Below are 14279 nucleotides of genomic sequence, written 5' to 3' on the forward strand. Positions count from 1 at the left end.
CAGTTCTGGGGTTACAGGTATGAGTCACTGTATCTGGCCACCAGAGCTAACTTTTTTTTTTTAATCAGAATTACACATTTTTATTTACTTGATGAAAGGGAAGGTAGATTAAGTTCATGAATAAAAAAACAAAGCAGCTTGTGATTCATGATGTTTAGGATTTCTTTTGAAATTTGTTTCCTTAGGAAGTTTATAATCCGATCATTTTCTTCTCTTGGCATCATTGATCCAAACTTTGAATAGGACACTCCTCTGTTTGGGTTTTATAGGTTCTTTCATTTCGATGTAAATTTTAGGGTCACTGCATTAATTTCTACAAGTTTCCTGGGGTTTTGATTGAAATTATGTTGAATATGTAGACTAATTTTGGTATCAGTTACATCTTAACAATGTTACATCTTCTGACTCATGATTATGGCATAACTTTCCACAAATTAGATATTTAATTTTTCTCAAGACTATTTTGTAGATTATAGTCTACAGGTCTGGAATGTATTTTATTACATTCAGCCCTAGTTATTTCATGTTAGAATAAATTTTAAAAGTAAACAGTAAAATTTTAAGTTCTAATTTTTTAATTTGTGGTATATGCAAATGCAATTGATTTTTAAAATAGTTTCCTTGTATACTGTGATTTACTCATTACTTTGTTAATTTACTTATGAATTATAATAGCTTTTTGTAGATTTCCTTTCTTTTCTTTGAGATAGAGTTTTCCTCTTGTTGCCCATGCTGGAGTGCGATGGCATGATCTCAGCTCACTGCAAACTCCACCTGCCAGGTTTAAGTGATTCTCCTGCCTCAGCCTCCTGAATAGCTGGAATTATGGGCTACCACCACCATGCCTGGGTAATTTTTGTATTTTTAGTAGAGATGGGGTTTTGCCATGTTGGCCAGGCTGGTCTTGAACTCCTGATTTCAGGTTATCTGCCTGTCTAGGCCTCCCAAAGTGCTGGGATTACACACATGAGCCACCACTCACGGTGGCTTTTTGTAGATTTCTTAAGATTTTCAATGTGCGGATTATGTTGTCTTAGAATAAAGATGGTTTTGAAAATAGGTTTTTGTCCTATCTTCATGCCTTTGTTTCTTTTTTTCTTTTCTTTCTTTTTTTTGCCTTACTAAACTTGCTACTTGTTTCATTGCAATGTGTAATACAAGTAGTGTTAGCAAACATCCTCTTTTTGTTTCTAGTCTTAGGAAAAAAGCATTCACTCTTTAATAATTGAGCATAATGTTAGCTGTAAGTATTTTATAGACATTATTAAATTGAGGAAGTTCATTTCTATCACTAATTTTCTGAGAATTTTATAAGTGGATGTCAAATTTTGTTAAGTGTTCTTGCATACCTACTGAGATAAGTATGTGGTTTCCTTTTTCTCTGTGTGTGTGTGTGTGTGTTAGAGAGTGTATATGTGTGTGTGTGTATATATATATATATATATACATATATATACATATATATATATACGTATATATATACATATATATATATATATGATATCTTGAACCACTCTTACATTCCCAGGGGAAGAATATAGTTGGTCATTGTGTAATAGTACTTTTAGATATTGTTGGATTTGATTTGATAATATTTTGCTAAGGCAAAATTTTTCATGGCTGCATTTATAAAAGATTATTGTAATATCTGTGTCTTATTTTGGTATCAGAGAAATGCTAACATCACAAAATAAGTTGGGAAGTAGTCTAACATTCTTTACTTTCTGAAAAAGTTTTGGACATTTTGGTATTATTTCCTCACTTAATGATTGATAGAATTCACTATTGAAGTCATTTGGGCCTTGGATTTTGTTGTAACTGGTAACTGAAAAACTTTAATAGATATGGAGTTATTCAGGTTTTCTATTTTTTTCTTAAATCTGTTTTTGTTTTTTATCTTTCAAGTAGTTTACCTATTTGATCTGTTACCAAATTTATTGGCATAAATGTACTTCTTGTATTTTTATTATGCTTTTAATACCTTTTGAGCCTGTAGAAATACTCTCGTTCATACCTGATAATGATAATTATATTCTGTGTATCTCTCGCTCTCTCTTTCTTCTTGTATCTCTTTCTCTGTATGTCTCTCAGTAAGCCTAGAGTTTATCCATTTCATTGTGTTTTTATAGAACTCTAGCTCTTGGTTTTATTGATTTTTCCTTTTATTCACTTTTTAAGTTTACCGAATACATAAATGCAACTATAACAAAATGACTAAGAAAAGTTAAAAAATAAAAAATATGCATGAAGGTGTTCCAGACAATTCAAACAACCAAAAGAGTCTGGCTTACTGTTTTAGCATCAGATAAGGTTTAATACAGAAAAAAAGGCCTAAATGAGACAAAAAAATCTTTATTATGATGATAATTCACAATGAATATTTAACAATCATGTATAATGTGCCAAATAAAATAGATGCAAAACATAGAACATATGATATGATACAGACAGAATTTGGTAGCAAGACATTTTAATGTACTTCTGTCAGACAATATGAATTTAAAAGGATGAAAAATAAGTGAATACACAGAAAAATAAAACAATAATAAGTTAAATCTAGTTAAGTATAAATATCAAACCATATTCAAAGAAAATAGAGCATATTTCTTTTCAAAAAGTATATTATATACATAGTACATTATGCATATAATGTATTTAATGTACTATGCATAAATATATAGTACATTAATAATGACTATATTAGGCACAACCAAAATGAAATGAATTAAAAAAATAGAAGCAGTAAAGGCAAAATACTCTGCTCAGAGAAAAATAAAAGTAGAAAATAAAATCCTGTCTCCTAAAAATTAAAAAGTCTTAAAACACTCTTATGATTATAGGAATCCACAATCAAAATTTTGAAATATCTAGAAAATAATAATAATTATAATAGTATCCAGCAGAACCAATTGTATCCAACTAAAATAGTACTCAGAGAAAATATTTTCTTTGTTGTAACAATCAACTGAAAAACTTTGATATAAGTTACTCAGGTATTCTATTTTTTCTTAAATCTATTTTCTTTTGTTTTTTAAGTAGTTTATGTATTATCTGTTATGAATTTTATTGGCATAAATGTAGTTCTAATTTTAAAAAGTATAAATACATATACTTAAAAATACATATAAATAAAATAATCTTCTAATTTAAAAAGTATAAAGACATTCTTAAAAACATAAAAGTATAATACATATAAATAAAAACATACTTAAAAAAGCATAATGCTTATACTTTAAGAAACATAATACACATACATAAAAATATATGTACTTAAAATGTGTAATACATACACTTAAAAATAGTGTAATACATATACTTAAAAACTCATATTAAAAAAGCATAATACATATACTTATAAAAGTATAAATACATACACTAAAAAACTTGTAAAAATAAAATAAGGATAAAAATATTCTAGTTTTAAAGAATATAGATACATAAACTTAAAAATTTATCTAAATAAAAAATAAGAATAAAACTAAATTAAGCATTCAACTCAAGAAGTTATAAAAACAAAAACATAGTTACATTGTAGCAGAAGAAAGAAAATGACAAAAATAATCAGAAGACTAAAAATTAGGAAACAAGGTTGGGCATGATGGCTCATGCCTATAATCCCAGTGCTTTGAGAGGCTGAGGCAGGAGGAGCACTTGAGGCCAGGAGTTGGAGACCAGCCTGGGCAACATAGTGAGGCCCCATCTTTACAAAAAAACTTAGCAATTAGCTAGGTGTGATGGTGCATGCCTGTAGTCCTAGCTACTTGGGAGGTTGAGGCAGGAGAATCCCTTAACCCCAGGAGTTTGAGGCTGCAGTGAGCCGTGGATTGCATTACTCACTACAGTGTAAGTGACAGAGCAAGATCTTGTCTCTAAAACAAAACAAAACAAAAAAAGAGAAAAACAATATCAAAAAAGTTCCATAATGAAATAAATCCCAGAGCTGTTTTAGTAACAAAGACAATATCAATAATATTAACAAAAAGAAAATAAGAGATCACCTATTAGCCAACCTAATCAATAAATAAAAATAGGCAAGTAACCATGCATTTGAAAGAAACTGAAAAGTCAGAAGAGACTATAATGAATAAGAGATTAAATATGAAAATATAATAGAAAAAATATTAATATGATTTTGAATAGAATATAAATATTTATGATTATAAATTACTGAAAACAACTTTGGAAAGATGGAAATACTAAACAAATCATTTACCATGGCAGAAAGAGAAAAGGTTATTTAAGAACATTGTTTTATAGCTGTCTTTACACAGGTGCAAAATAATCTGTGAGTAAAGATATTTACTTCAGTATATTTACAACTGCAAAAGGGTGGAAATAACCTATTTTTCCAACAGTAATGCACTACTTATTTTAATTATGAAATATCCATGTGGTCACTAAAAGGATGAGGACATATTATATGTATTGATGTAGAATAATCTCTAAGATAAGTTGCTATTACATTGTATAATTATGACATAACCTACTGAATAATGCATACAATATGCCACACTTTTCACGGTGAATGGGAAAGTACTTTTCTCTGTATACCCCTTTATATATTAAATTTTGTAGGATTTTGATTTTTACAACATGTGATTCATTTTATCTATAAAATATAGGTAGAATATAGTTAAAATATATTTAATTTAAGTACATTAAAAGAACACCTGATTGATGACGATGATGATGATTATAGCTACCATATGTTGAGTGCCTGTGACAGGGACAGGCCTTTCATATATTGTCTTGAACACTCACAATAACTCAAAGCAGGAAATTAGGTTCAAAGAGCCTAATTAATGTATCCAATATTACAGGATTAGTATGCCACTTACCACCTGGAAATCAGATACAATTTCAAAACCGATGATAACCAAGGTTTACCCAAGTTCAATTGACCATTGTAGTTAACTAAATAGACATAAACTATTTCTTCACCACACTGAGCCACATAACACAACCTTTTCTTTTTAAGTGCCAAGTTTGGTATAAATTAGCTAACTTTATTACTATAGTTTGGATTTTATATAAATGAAATCTTGTTTTCCTAAAAGATCCAATTAAGATTGCATAAAGGTTTACAACAGTCCTGTTGTATAAATAATTCAACATTCCCACAACAAACTAGATAAACATTTTGCCAATCACTAATTAAAAAGCTGGCTCTAAGTACAATAACCTGGAGTCAGTTTGCATTCACATTTCTATTAAAGGCTAATGAATACACAGCTAAACTAATTTAGTCAAATTGTTTCTTCATTGTGTTCAAACTTAAAACTAACAATTCAGCTTTAGCCGTGAGTCTTTTACATTATTTTTTTCTCCCCTATTGAATAAAAGTCTAATTAAAACCTTTTAGTCTTTCACGTTGTGCAGGCTGCTAAGTGATATTGTTTAGTCCACAGGGATTCCATTATTACTTGGCTTTAAAATATACAATTCTACAAGGATTTTTTTAACCCACTTTGCCCGGAAGGTTTTGTGTTTTAAAATTTAATCTGGTAAGATTTTAAATTGTGAAACAAAAGAAAAATTTTAATTATTTGTTGTAAGATTTTAATTCAGCCCTAAAACTTATTGGCTATTTATAATAGGTAAGTTTCAAGTCAGGTAGTGTGGAGATGTCAAAAATGTTCAAAACTCTATGTAGTACATGTAGGTTTCACTCTTCATACTTGCACACAGCAGTGACTATATAATTTACAAGGCCTAGTACAAAGTGAAAATGCAGGGCTTCTTGTTCAAAAACTATTATGAATTTCAATATGTCGACAACAGAGCATGAAATCAATCACAAGGCCTTTCTGACTATGGCATTGTGCAGCCACACAGGTTGCAATGCCCATGGATTCAGCCCTGTTGAGAAGTATGGTGTGTAGAAATGTCACATTATATTAGTATTACCTTTTACATTAAACTGATTCCCCAAATCCCATTGTACTAGACTGCCATAAATTTCACATTTTTTGGAGCTCTCCAGCTTGGTGGCATAGGGGACTTTCAGACACTGAAGACTTCTGGTCTTCCTGCTACTGAAATGCTCCTCATCCAAGCTCATTGTTCTGCATCTGCTGCTGAAGCTACTTTGCTGGACTGGAAACTTGGTATCTAGGAGTCAACCTTTCTAGCCACACCAAGTTTTAATCCATATCAATATATTTTGAGAATGAAAGGGGGCATACTGACCTAACTGGCCTACAAAAGGAGTGTCCAGGACAACTGGGCTGAGTAGTTACCTTCGCGTAGCCATTTACTCCTGAAGTTCAGCGGCTCCATCCTTAGCAGAACACACACACCTCCAGGATCCCTGTGGAAGAGTGTGCAAGCCTCCTGTCTGCCACCTGGTATGGACACCCCTGGCATGCAGAAGACAATACGTATTAGTCTGAAATGACTATTATTTTCTCCCTTTCTCCTGTTACTAAAGTGATCAGAGATATTAACAGTTTCTCATTTTGGTTCTTCTAGCTCTTTAGCTTTTCAGAGGGACAGTTAGGTAGCCAGAACTTTTAAATACTGCAAAACTTTTAAACGAATATTACTAAGGAACGGGATATTTCTTAAAGTGTTTTTTTTTCACATAACAAATGTATGAACTTAAAAACAAACTAAAAAATATAAAAATATTTTTGAAGAAAATGTTTCTTAACAAACATATCTATTTCTCTGCCTTCAAAAAGCAAGTTCGGTGCATGTAATAGATTTGTTCCTTGATTATGCAGAGTGGTCATATGAATTAAAGTAGAATAATTAAAAATACATGCTCTGGAGTAACACTGCCTGGGTAGAAGTCTTTGCTTAGCTGTGAGACCTTGAACAAAGTTCTTAAATTCTCCATGTCTCAGTTCCTTTATCTGTAAAATAGAGATACTAACAGTTTCCACATTATAGTGTTGTGGTGAGTATAAATGCCAATATATTTATAAAGTACTATGAACAGTACACTAGTCAATAAATGTGAATAACTACAACAAATTTTATTTTTTTGATAAGTTATTTCATTGATAAAATAACTCAGAAGCATTTGTGCCACGAATAAACGCTCCCATTTTGAGCTTCTAAGTCTGCTTTAAAATAAAAATATGTTAGCGTTTCAAATATCAGACCACTGCCTCTCAATGTGTCCATCAATAACACGTTGCTCCTTTTCCCCATACCTCTTCTAGTTGAGTTTCTACTCAGTTATGATTCATTTTCTTAGAGTTATGCCTCAAGTGAGCATAGGGTTAGGTACAGAGCAAAACTGAATGACTCTCTTAATAGTAGATCAGACAAATTTTAATATATGGCCTTTCCAGACCTTGATTTGAGCTGATTAATTTTTTAATTCTCTCCAGATACTTGATCAGGCTGTCAATAATTGATATGGCCAACTAATGGGCTACAAGTTAAGTGAGCATTATAATATCTCACAGGTTTGTTGTGAAGATGAAATAATATATAAATATAACACATGAAAATTTTTGTAGACACTTCAGTGATATATGCATTCTGTTTTAATATTTCTGACTCACATGCTAATATTATTAGATACAGTACTTTAAGAAATATAAAACCAGTTTATATAAAATTGGGATGATTATTCCTTTACTACAACTCCTAAGTCCGGTGTCCAATCTATGAGTTTTCTCTGAGGAGAGGAATACAATTCCCTAGGTAATAGCCTTGCAAAGTGAAGAATGAAAGATTGTCTCTGCAGCTGCAGGAAGCAGAGGACTAGCAGCGCCTTGAAAGTTGAGGCACCTTAACTGGTTTCATTCTCTCTTGACTTAAAAAAATAATTTTAAGGTGAAAAAGAATCTCTTAAAAATGTTTTTATGATATAGACTTGGCCTATGTATTCTTGAAAATTTTGTAATGAGTCTTAGGATATTTGTTATTTATTCAATCATCCTGCTTTTTCATGAGATTTAGCATTTGAAAGATTTATTTTTCCCATGTGAACTGACTCTTCTGACCCTCATTGTCATAATTCAAATATAAATCAAAGTGCATCTTGGAAATTACCAAGTCAGAGAAATCCTGGTTATTGGAAATTGTATAAAATATCTTCAGGTTGTTCTCTCTTACCCACTCCATTCCCTATTCAGTTTCCCCGATCCAACCTTTCTTTTTCTTTCTTTTTTTTTTTTTTTTTGAGATGGAGTCTCCCTCTTTTGCCCAGGCTGGGGTGCAGTGGCGGGATCTCGGCTCACTGCAAGCTCTGCCTCCCGGGTTCACGCCATTCTCCTGCCTCAGCCTCTCCGAGTAGCTGGGACTACAGGCGCCTGCCACCACGCCCGGCTAATTTTTTGTATTTTTAGTAGAGACAAGATTTCACCATTTACAGGATGGTCTCGATCTCCTGACCTCATGATCCGTCCACCTCAGCCTCCCAAAGTGCTGGGATTACAGGCGTGAGCCACCACGCCCAGCCAAGCTTTCTTTTTCTTAATTTCTTCTTCAACCTTTCTCAAAAATCTTAATTATATGAAGAAAGCCATACATTCTTAATTTTACATTGTGCACATAATTTACAATCTATTCACCACATTTTACATGAGCATAATAAATTCCGTGAAGATCTTGTCGTCTCTTTAAGATGGTTGCAGAAAACTCAGTCCCCAGCCTGAGAGGAATCCCTTCCTCTTAAGAGTTTGCAAGTCCTCAGACAACAACTTATACAACCCTATTTTCAATATAAAGTCCTAATCACTCATGTTTCTCATTTAAAGCTTGTAATTATAGTAATTAGGAAAAAATGACTTTATTGTTTCCCTATCATTGCTAATGCTACCTTAACCAAATTTTCTTAGAAGAAAAACAGAGAATGCTATAATTTACTCTTATGGGAATTTTTACACAAACTTAGTTTCACGTTCAATAAGATGCAACATTCAGATGGAAACCTTCAGGGAATAGTTAATGGCCCAAATAAATCCCGCTTATTACCACCACTAAATTATCTACTTGCTAGCATAAAACTATCTCAATAACAGTTAAATTAAAAATATAATTGAATGAGATTTCAGTACAGAGGAACACACTGGTGAAACTTTCCATTTAAACTCAACCTTCAATAGTCAGCCAAGTCCTTAAGTCTTCAGAGAGCTATTCTTTTAGCAAAAAAGATCATATTCATGATTGTCTACTTGTCAGTACCCATTTGTATCACTTTAGTCCCTTGAAAGAACTTTGTCTTAAGCAGTCATTTTCTGTTTTCATGTCAGCCTCGTTTTCTCTTGATAATCGCCTTTTCAAAGTGCTCTCCTGTCCCACAAGATTCATGGCACATTTGGAGTTCTGAGATAGAGTCCACAGTAATAATGTCAGAGGCGGGGACTCCATGAATATTAGAACATTTTTCCAGAGTCATTCCTCCTCTTATTATTTTTACGAATTTGAAATCCAAAAGGTCCTAGAAAATTTTCATTAGCTCACAAAGTGGCCAGTTAAATTAATTGACTCGTTTAAAGTTCTGTCTCAGTCAGAGGCAGAGCAGAAACCAGAACCCAGGTCTCTACCACTGTTTTTATTAAGCCACTGTAAGGTTACTGATGGCTAATTTTGTATTTGTAATTTCATGAATTTCTGTTTTCTTTTCTCATTGTTCCTTCTCTATGCACTTGTTTTTCTTTTTCTTTTTTTTTTTTTTTTTTTTTTTTTGAGAAGGAGTCTCACTCTGTCGCCCAGGCTGGAGTGCAGTGGCATGATCCCTGCTCGCTGCAAGCTCCACTCCCCATGTTCATGCCATTCTCCTGCTTCAGCCTCCTGAGTAGCTGGGACTACAGGTGCCTGCCACCACGCCTGGCTAATTTTTTTGTATTTTTAGTAGAGATGGGGTTTCACCATGTTAGCCAGGATGGTCTTGATCTCCTGACCTCATGATCCACCTGCCTCGGCCTCCCAAACTGCTGGGATTACAGGCGTGAGCCACCGTGCCTGGCCTTGTTTTTCTTTAATCCATCAAGACCGATTATTTGTTATTTCATTTACATTCATGTTGCTGGTTTTTGTTTGTTTTTCTCTTTCAAGCCTTTTGGTACTTCCATTTCAAAATATCTAAGTGAATGAGTGAATTGAATGAATAAATAAACTAGAGCAGAACAGCAGAGGTAGTACAGGGTTTAGAAATATTTATGTAATACTTTATCTACTGGTATCTTTTTCACGGTGCTCAGTTATACATTATGTAAGGGTTAAACTCACTGTTTCTAAACATTTTTAAATTTAAAGCTATTTTCCAGTTGGGCAAAATTACAATTGTCTCCTGTAACAAATTACCACAAAATGAATGGTTTAAAAGAACACAAATTTATTATCCCACAGTTCTATAAGTCAGAAGTCTGGATGGAGTCAGCTTGGTCCTCTACAATGGGTGTCTTGAAGCTGAAATCAAGGTGTTGGTGGCCCTGCACTGTTACCTGGAGGCTGTAGGGGAAAACCTGCTTTCATGCTAATTCAGGTTATTGCCAGAATTCAGGTCTGTGCAATTGTAAGACTGAGGTCCCTCTTTCCTTGCTGAATGTCAGTGGGGAGCCTCCCTTACCTCCTTAAGGCTGCCTACACTCCTTGGCATCTTGGCCCTTCCATGACATTAGATTGAATTCACTCAATAATCCAGGATAATTTCTCCATATTACAGCCTGTAACCTACTTACATCTAAATCCTTTTTGCCATGCAATGTAACATATTCCTATGTTCCAGGGATTAGGATGGGGATATCTTTGATGAACCATTCTGCCTACCACTGCCCCCGAATTTGAGTTCTTATAAGGAATACTCCTCAATCATGTTTAATTTGCATATCATTGAGAATAATTAGTAAGCCTCTGAAAGCATGAAACTTTAAAATTCTTGTCAATAACCTAGAATCTATATTTGGGAAAGATATAATTTTTTAAAAATTTGCATATACTAAGCTTCATTCTTTCTGTGATAAAGTTCTATAGATACATGCATAATGCCATATATCTATCATTACAGTATCATACAGAATCATTTCACCTTTGTGCTTTGCTTATTTCTTCTGCCCTTTTCATACTCCCATAGTAACCACTGATCTTTTTACTGTCTCTATAATTTTGCATTTTCTAGAATGTCATATAATTGGAATCATACAATATGTAGCCTTTTCATATTGACTTCCTTCACTTAGCAATGTGCACTCAAGGTTTCTCCATATCATTTCATGATGTGATAGTTCATGTCTTTTTATTGCTGAATAGTATTCCATTGTATGATGGTACCACAGTTTTTTCACCTATTTAAGAGCATCTTTGTTGCTTCTAGTTTTTAGTAATTATGAATAGAGATGCTTTAAGTGTTCATGCACAAATATTTTATGGACATAATCTTTCAACTCAATTGTGTAAATAACTATGAGCATGATTGTTGGATTGTATAAGACTATGTTTAACTTTGTAAGACTATGTTTAACTTTATAAGACTGTGTTTAACTTTGTAAGAAATAGTTAAACTGTCTTCTAAGGTGTTTGTATCAGTTTGCATTCCCACAAGCAATAAATGAAAGTTTCTGTTGCTCCATGTCTTTGCTAGGATTTGGTATTGTCAGTTTTTTGTATTTCAGCTATTTTAAGATATGTATAGTGGTATCTCATTGTTTTGATTTGCATTTTTTTAACGACAAATGATGTTGAACAACTTTTTTTTTTTTTTTTTTTGAGACAGAGTCTCGCTCTGTCACCCAGGCTGGAGTGCAGTGGCGGGATCTCGGCTCACTGAAAGCTCCGCCTCCCGGGTTCACGCCATTCTCCTGCCTCAGCCTCTCCGAGTAGCTGGGACTACAGGCGCCCGCCACCCAGCCCGGCTAATTTTTTTGTATTTTTTTAGTAGAGACAGGGTTTCACCGTGGTCTCGATCTCCTGACCTCGTGATCCGCCCGCCTCGGCCTCCCAAAGTGCTGGGATTATAAGCATGAGCCACCGCGCCCGGCTGAACAACTTTTTATATACCTATTTTTTCATCTACATATCTTCTTTTGCGAGGTTTTTTTTTTGGATATTTGTCCCACTTTTGTTTTTCATTTGTTTTCTTATTGTAGAGTTTTGTGTTTTGTATATTTTGAATAGAATACATTTATCAGATACGTTTACATATATTCTGCTTAATCTGTGTCTTATCTTTTCATTCTCTGAAAACTGTCTTTTGCAGAGCTGAAGCTTTTAATTTTAGTAAATTCCAACTTATCAATGTTTTCTTTCATGCATTTTACTTTTGGTGTTCTATCTAGAAACTTATCAAGCCCAAGACCACCTAGATTTCTCCCCTGTTTTCTGTAGAAGTTTTATAGTTTTAATTTTACATTGAGTTAACTTATGTGAAAAGTGTAATAAAGTCTGTGTGTAGATTCTTGTTAGATGGATGTCTAATTGTTTCAGCATCATTTGTTGAAAAGACAGCTCTTTCTCCATTGAGTTTCCTTTGCTCCTTTTGTTAAAGAGTTGTTGACTATATTTGTGTGGGTTTATTTCTGAACTCTTTATTCTGTTCCATTGTTCTATGTGTATATTCTTTTGCCAATGCTGTATTGTCTTGATCATTGTAGCAGTATAGTAAATTTTGAAGAAGGCGTTGTCAATCCTCCAACTTTATTCTTCTTCAGTGTTGTGTTAGCCATTATGCACTTTTTTTGCCTTTTCATATGAACTTTATAATCACTTTAGCAATGTCCATGAAATATCTTGCTTGTATGTTGACTAGATTTTGACTTAGATTATAGATTAAGTTAGAAAGAATGAACATCTTAACAATACTGAGTACTTTAATTCATAAACACAGAATATATCTATATTTATTTAGATTTTCTCTGATTTCATTTGTCAGAGTTTTGTAGTTTTCTGCATATAGATTATAAACATATTTTGTTAATACTTAAGTATTTAACTTTTGATGCTAATGTAAATGATTTTTTAAAAATTACAAACTCCAATTCATTGTTATATAAAGAAAAACCATTAACTTTGGATATTTGCCTTGTATCCTGTGCTCTTGCTAAAATTACTTATTAATTCTGGGATTTTTTTGTTGATTATTTGGGATTTTCTGTTAATACACAGTCATGTAATCTATGAGAAAGGTAGTTTTATTTATTTGTTCCCAATTTGCGTGTTTTATTTCTTTCTCTTATCTTAAAGCACTATCTGCTATGTCCAGTATAATATCAAATAGGGGAAGTAAAAGGGAACATGTTCACTTTTTCCCAGTCTTGGAAAACAAAGCGTCTAGTTTCTCACAATTATGATGTTTTTATTAGGTTGTTTTATAGATATCTTTTATTAAGTGGAGGAAATTTTCCTCAATTCGTCATTTGCTGAAAATTTTAATCATGTATGGGTATTAGATTTTGTCAAATGCTTTTACTACATCAATTGATATAATCATGTAATTTTTCTTCTTTACCCTGTTGATATGGTGGATTACATTAATTAATTTTCAGATCTTGAACCAGCCATGCATACTTAGCATAAATCTGGAATTGGTCATGGTATAAAATCCCTTTATACTTCATTGTATTCAACTTACTAATATTTTATTGAAGATTTTCACAACTTGGTTCATAATAGATATTGTCTATAATTTTCCTTTTTGTAAAGTCTTTGGTTTGGCCTCAATACTTTTTATTGTGGCAAAATATACACAATATTTATAATTTTAACCATTCTTAAGTGTATGTTTTAATGGCATTAAATGCATTCACATTGTAGTATAGCTATCACCACTATTGATACCCAACATGTTTTCATCAACCTAAACAAAAGCTCTGTATCCATTAAACCACAGCATTCCTCTCCCCATCTCCCCATCCTCTGGTAACTTCTGTTCTACTTCCTCTCTCTACAAATTTGCGTTTTTGAAGAACCTCATATTTGTACTTCTGTATATTTTTACATATGCTATTTGTCCTTCTGTGTTTGGATTATTTCACCCAGCATAATATTTTCAAGGTCCATCCATGTTGTAGCACATATCAAACATTTTATTTCTTTTCGTGGCTAAATATTTTATTGTATACACATATACCACATTTTCTTTATCCATTCATCTGTTGATGGATATTTCTGTTGTTTTTACCTTTTTGCTGTTGTGAACTGTGCTGCTACGAACATAGATATAAAAAATTTTGTTGAACTCTCTGCTTTCAATTCTTAGGGATATATATATATATATATCCAAAAAGAGTGAAATTGCTATTTTATATGGTAGATCTATTTTTAAATTTAGGAAAACTTCACACTATTTTCCATAATGGTTATACCAATTTACATTTCCACCA

The sequence above is a fragment of the Nomascus leucogenys genome, chromosome 3 (genome assembly GCF_006542625.1).
Source record: "Nomascus leucogenys isolate Asia chromosome 3, Asia_NLE_v1, whole genome shotgun sequence".
Classification (NCBI taxonomy): Eukaryota; Metazoa; Chordata; class Mammalia; order Primates; family Hylobatidae; genus Nomascus; species Nomascus leucogenys.